Source organism: Armigeres subalbatus, chromosome 2 (assembly GCF_024139115.2).
Source record: "Armigeres subalbatus isolate Guangzhou_Male chromosome 2, GZ_Asu_2, whole genome shotgun sequence".
Lineage (NCBI taxonomy): Eukaryota > Metazoa > Arthropoda > Insecta > Diptera > Culicidae > Armigeres > Armigeres subalbatus.
In genome coordinates this window covers 100,005,933-100,011,965 of record NC_085140.1, presented here as the reverse complement: position 1 = coordinate 100,011,965, position 6,033 = coordinate 100,005,933, and positions in this window count along the sequence as shown.

The following is a 6,033-nucleotide window of genomic DNA, read 5'->3' as shown; positions in this document are numbered from 1 at the left end:
ACTTTTTTGACAAACTCATCCGTATCAAATCGTAAGCTCAGGAGATACGTTCTGCTATAGTGGAGTTTCTAGCTAAAGGACGTTCCTTTCGATGGTTTTAGCCCCTATGACGATGGACGGAAATACCTGCCGTGTCCCTATTAGGACAAAACTTAGGCAACCTTCGCACTCACAACAGAGATTGCATTAAAGAAATATTTTTATAATCCTCAAAAGATCTTGTTCCATTTAATTTTTTGGCGATTTCATAAGGATCATCGGAAAACTCTTTTGTGCCTGCTTTAGTTAGAATTTGTTTTTTAGGATAAAAAAAATTAGATTTAGAAACCAGTTCGTATCAGAAAACATTTCTTTTGCAGCACAATTCAGATCGATTTTGTTGCTTCTCAAGTCTCTTTGATTTTTGCAGAGAAATCTCTCACCTATTCGGAAAACCATAATAAAGCCTCTTCCTAACTTCAGTAACTACAAAAACCCTATGTTATTCTGGAATTTGATTTATGACTCATAATTTTAAGACTCATGAAATTTATGACTCATAAAAAACACTTTAGTATTCCAAATTTGTGTTCATCGGTACTTCACTATTTCAGCACATAGCATACATTTTGGAATTGCATGAATACTTATATTGATTATGACAAAATTTCGTGGAATTTATTCCACATCTAAAGAGTTTCAAAAATTTCAAGTTTCAAAAAAATCGAGATCTCTATGCATTAAGTAATCATGGAAATGCTTGAAAACTTTCAGAAATATACTCATATCGAATTTCATTTATAGATAATTCGAAGAAGATTCTTGAATCTTAGATTACACACTTATCCACATTTAGTAACATGGAGAAGACAAGTTGACACAGACACAGCGTTTTGAAGCAATCATAGCATCATTGGAAATCAATTGTATTATTCGCGATTTTTTTATGTTCGTTCTAGGACGAATGAGCGATAAACTTAGTCAAACAATTTCTATTGCAATCCATGCGCACAGTGCTTTAAATCGGGTCCGCGACGTTAGGCATAAGTACGTTAGGCATAAGGACGTTAGGCATAAGTACGTTAGGCATAATGGACGTTAGGCATAACGGACGTTAGGCATAATGTACGTTAGGCATAATGGACGTTTGGCATAATTCTGCCTTCTTTATGTCATAGGCTGTTCTTTGGGTCATTTTATGCCTAACGTCCATTATGCCTAACGTCCGTTATGCCTAACGTCCATTATGCCTAACGTACTTATGCCTATCGTCCTTATGCCTAACGTACTTATGCCTAACGGGGTATACCCCTTTAAATCGCCTTTGAAAATTACATCCCACCAGCTGGTGCCATGGCCCCCCCTAGACCGAGACTCTAGTTACGCCTATGATGTTCCGGATCATCATCCGGAGGGACACCGAACCGTCGAATAATCTGAACATGTAATGACCTATGGAAACAGACAATGGCCATATTTTATCATGAGTATTTCTACAAAAAATGTGAACATTTCTAAAACTGCCGTTCGAAATGCAAGAAATTACGTCAAGAATTGACCTGAGGATCTATGTTACGTTGAATTCGGTTCCTAGAAACCAAAATGGCCAAACTGCCAAACTGCGAGCCTCTGCTATAGAGCCCAACCCCCAATTTTTAATTGAGAAAAATCTGCTTGAACTCCTGCATTCTGATCTGATAGTGTTACTTTATTTACAATCATTTACAATCACCAGTTCTTTAAGTACCTACATAAAGATGAGTGCTATACCTAGTTCCAAAGCAAGCATCTGATAATTGAGTAGCAACTACACGGGCTACTTGAGTTGGCTGTTAAATGTCCGGATTACTACCTATCCAAGCCTAAAAATGATACACTAGACTCGAGACTTTACGGAGGATGTAGGGTTTCTGCTCCTGGACTTCATCTCATAGCTCCTATATTCATTCCACGAAAAACAAAGCAATGAAAAGAAATTTGATTTGTTTCTTATTTTTGTGATTTTTCAGAAGTGAGCGCATGTTAGCAAAAAGGAGCGACAAAATTGGTGCCGTATTTCTTTGTTTCGCGATGAGATAAATATATGTGCAGTGAGATGGAAAACTTTAACAGTTTCCCTGTTTATTCGCTACTACTTAAACTACTTAAACTTAACGCGATATTTGCCGCCACGCGATGCAATTCAAAGTGATATTGTTAATTATTCAAAACGAAGAAAAAATGTTTTGACTTAAAATTTCCCAACGTAAATATTATCATCATCAATTATTAAGTTTCGTTCATATGGACACGAAATATAGTCCGCCAAATGTTCGTACCATATGGACAATTCACAGGCATTTTGTATTGGTATCTAGTGCTCTAGTGCTCGTCTTCTCGGCGCGAGTGGCTCCAGAATAGAGAATTAAAATCTCAAGGGAAGAAACATTTTTGGCTTTTTTTCTTGAAGCAGTACGCATACCTAACTCGATTTGTTATTATTTTGATTGTGAACCCATCCAATAACATATCATTGCTGGTTTTCTTGCATAAGAACAAATAAATATTGGATTATTTTTTCAACAAATATTGACGTATACTTTATTGATAAACAAAGTCATTTTAGTGGACCCTCCGCGCGGCGCGCCGATTGTTTTCTTGAAGCATGGCCGGCTTATGACGATGAGTACGTGGAACCTTAAGCAAGGGTGATTAATGGATCAACATTTTGTATTAATTTATATCTTCATGTTTCTAAAAGAATGTCTCTAAGACCATTGCATTACATCAGCTACATATAAACTGAAAAGTTTTTTATCCTTCTTGAAATAAGGTTTGCAAAAAAGGTAACATTCCAACCGTCAGACCAGTTGTATCAACAAGCACGAAACAAAACCGCGACCAACAGTCTGGTCTGGGTTGGAAGCATGTTTAAACAAACAAATTGCGGCCCGATGTTAGTCACTGGCGGAACCACAAATGGTGTGGTTTGTGTGGTGGCGGTTGTACGCATATTTTCTCCCCAGGGAACGCGACGACACGTTGCTCTCGTCTTGCTGGCCGATGGAAAAGTTCTGTTTAAAATCAACCAGTTGACAGGGTGCCATTTGTTACCATTGACCAGAGCGATTCTGAAGAATTGTTATGGCAATTGCTGATGCATCGCAGATCACGGAATGTAATTATAATTGATGTAAGTTTTAAATATTATTTATGAACAGATCATGCATCATAAGTATTTAGAACCATTTTGAATTTTTTATCTTCTAAAATATTAGTTTAAGGTGATTATAGAATGAAGCCAGAAATCGGCCATTTTGTAAACCACGTGCTTTTCCAATATTTTTTTCAAGAGCACGAGATGAAAGAACCATAACGCGTATGGGGCTGAAATAATGGAAGATCGTTTGCTTAGTTATGCTGAACAATCATAATTTTATTTTCGGCACTATACGAAAACTATTACGCCAGATTTGGGCTTTTGGAAATGAATGTAGATAAACGTGTGGTGAATTTGAAATTCACCACGGGCTTCATTCTATAATCACCTTAAGATACACATTTTTCTTAAATTTATGTTGTAAAAATATGTTGATTTTTTAAATTGAGCCCCTCAAAATCACGAAATATAAAGTTAAATGGATCCCAATTTTTTAGGGGCCCTCCTTAGCCGTGCGGTAAGACGCGCGACTACAAAGCAAGACCATGCTGAGGGTGGCTGGGTTCGATTCCCGGTGCCGGTCTAGACAATTTTCGGATTGTAAATTGTCTCGACTTCTCTGGGCATAAAAGTATCATCAATGGTAACTTGGCTTAGAAACCTCGCAGTTAAAAACTGTGGAAGTGCTTAATAAACACTAAGCTGCGAGGCGGCTCTGTCCCAGTGTGGGGATGTAATGCCAATAAGAAGAAGAAGATGGATCTTAATTTTAATAATCTTCGAGAGGCGTTGATGAAATTTCGGCGGAAAATTTTTGTTTTATTTTAGAAAATCAAAATGTTTACTCAAGTGCATGGTATGCATCGGCCAAAAGTTTGGGTTCACTCTCCTGATATGCGTACAGCTCTTCTCCATTTGTTTGGAAACTAACTTTCTTAAAGTTGTATTTTTCCTGAATTGAAATGTTTATTTAAATTGTTATATCAAGATTAACCTTCCTACAGTGCCAAAATACTCACTCTTAGGATGTTTAGGTCATATTAACTCGAATTTGACATAGCAATATCTCAGGCTTTTCTCAGCCAAATTTACATGTTTATATACCCAAAATAATTGTCAGTTCATCAAGTTTTTGAAACTGACAGTTTAATAATCGGCCAAATTGGTGGTGGATGAATCTGCAGTTGGCCTCTTCTATATGGATGGAAAATGCACAATAAAACCGCGCATTTCATTACTTTTTTTCTGGAAAATGTGCCAAAACTATTTACATATGATGGAGAACGTTATGCAGCCAATAGTATTGCAGATGTTATGTGTTCTCCAAACCATTCTTGAATTCAGATTCTTTGTCAATACATGGTACAAAACCAATAACAACCCATCATATCCATACAATACAGGCCCTTAGAGGTCATGTAAAGTATTTACGATTTAGATAAGTCCAAACCAGATTTGACAAACAAATGGGATCTCCTTTTTTTAAACACGATGTTCTAAGTCCTTCAAATCATTCTGAAATTAAATCAATTAACCTTTCCCGTCAACATTTTCAACTTTCTCAAAGAACCAATTTGACGCCTCTAAGTATTTTTAAAATTTAAAACAAAAATCAGAAAAGTGCTGTTTTTTAAAGATTGGCCCGATTTTGAACAAACATCGGGTGAATTTTTCAGGCCAACTCACACGCGCAGCAGTTTTTCGGTTTTGTTTTCGATTTTAAATAGTTAGAGGCTTCAAAAGTTGAAAGTTGACCTTAAATGTGAAAGTTGACCTTAAATGACCTGTGTGCTGTGTGCTTGTAGAATGAAGCGGACGTAATAATTTACCACTCCGGGGCAAACAGAATATAATCCCTTTTTTCTGAAGTTTTAATCACGAATATGTTAAAATACTTACCAGTTTAGCATACTCAATCAAAAATCGTGTCCGTTAGTGCCAATATTATCACCGATATTCCGTAAAAGTGCGTCTAACATAATTTTGTGAAGTGTCGCTGTACAACACTCGTGTGGTTAACAAAAGAACACTCTATATATCTGTGTTACGTCATTGATTCCGCCATGAACGACAAAGACCACCAAACGCGGTTGCGGAGTAACTCACTCGCGAGAACTGGTACTAAAAGTTCGGAGGCTGATATGACCGTTTCGGAGCTCGCATCCCTCATGCAGTCACAGCTAGCTTCATATCAACGGACGACAAAAGAGGACTTCAAGAAGCTGGGTGAATCTGTATCGTCTGTTGCATTACAGATGAACAAGCTACGGGAGGACATAACTACCGATATCGAAAAGTTACGAGAGGAAAACAAGCAAACGTTCAACAACTTGTCAACATCGATAGCTACTGTGAAGAAGGATGCAGCACTCGCCCTGGATCGGTTTTCACGGATGAACGATCTTGTAGTGAGCGGAGTACCATTTGTAGACGGAGAAAACCTGTTGTCCTATTTCCGCACTTACTTTCCGTAAATTACTTAGATATGCCGAAAATAACTATCCTCTCGTTGATGCTCGTCGACTCTCCAAAGGAACCGTAACGGCTAGAAATGTTTATATCATTCTGCTACAATTTGCGATCACTGTTCAGCGGAACGATTTCTACTCTCGCTATCTTCGTTCTCGCTCGTTGTCGCTCTCCGGGATAGACTTTGCAATGAACAAACGTATTTACATCAACGAAAATTTGGCAATCCACATCAGAGATCTAAGATCCAAAGCAATTCAACTAAAGAAGAATGGGAAACTGCGAGGAGTGTTTACAAGGAATGGAATGCTATTTGTGAAAAAGCCTGGCGACGATAAAGAGTTTGCTTTATCCACGGAAGATGATCTACGACAACTGCATACTACCTTATCCTCATGAGTTTCTGTTTATCCTGCCTTCCTTCCTTTGTGTTCCATGATTCCCCT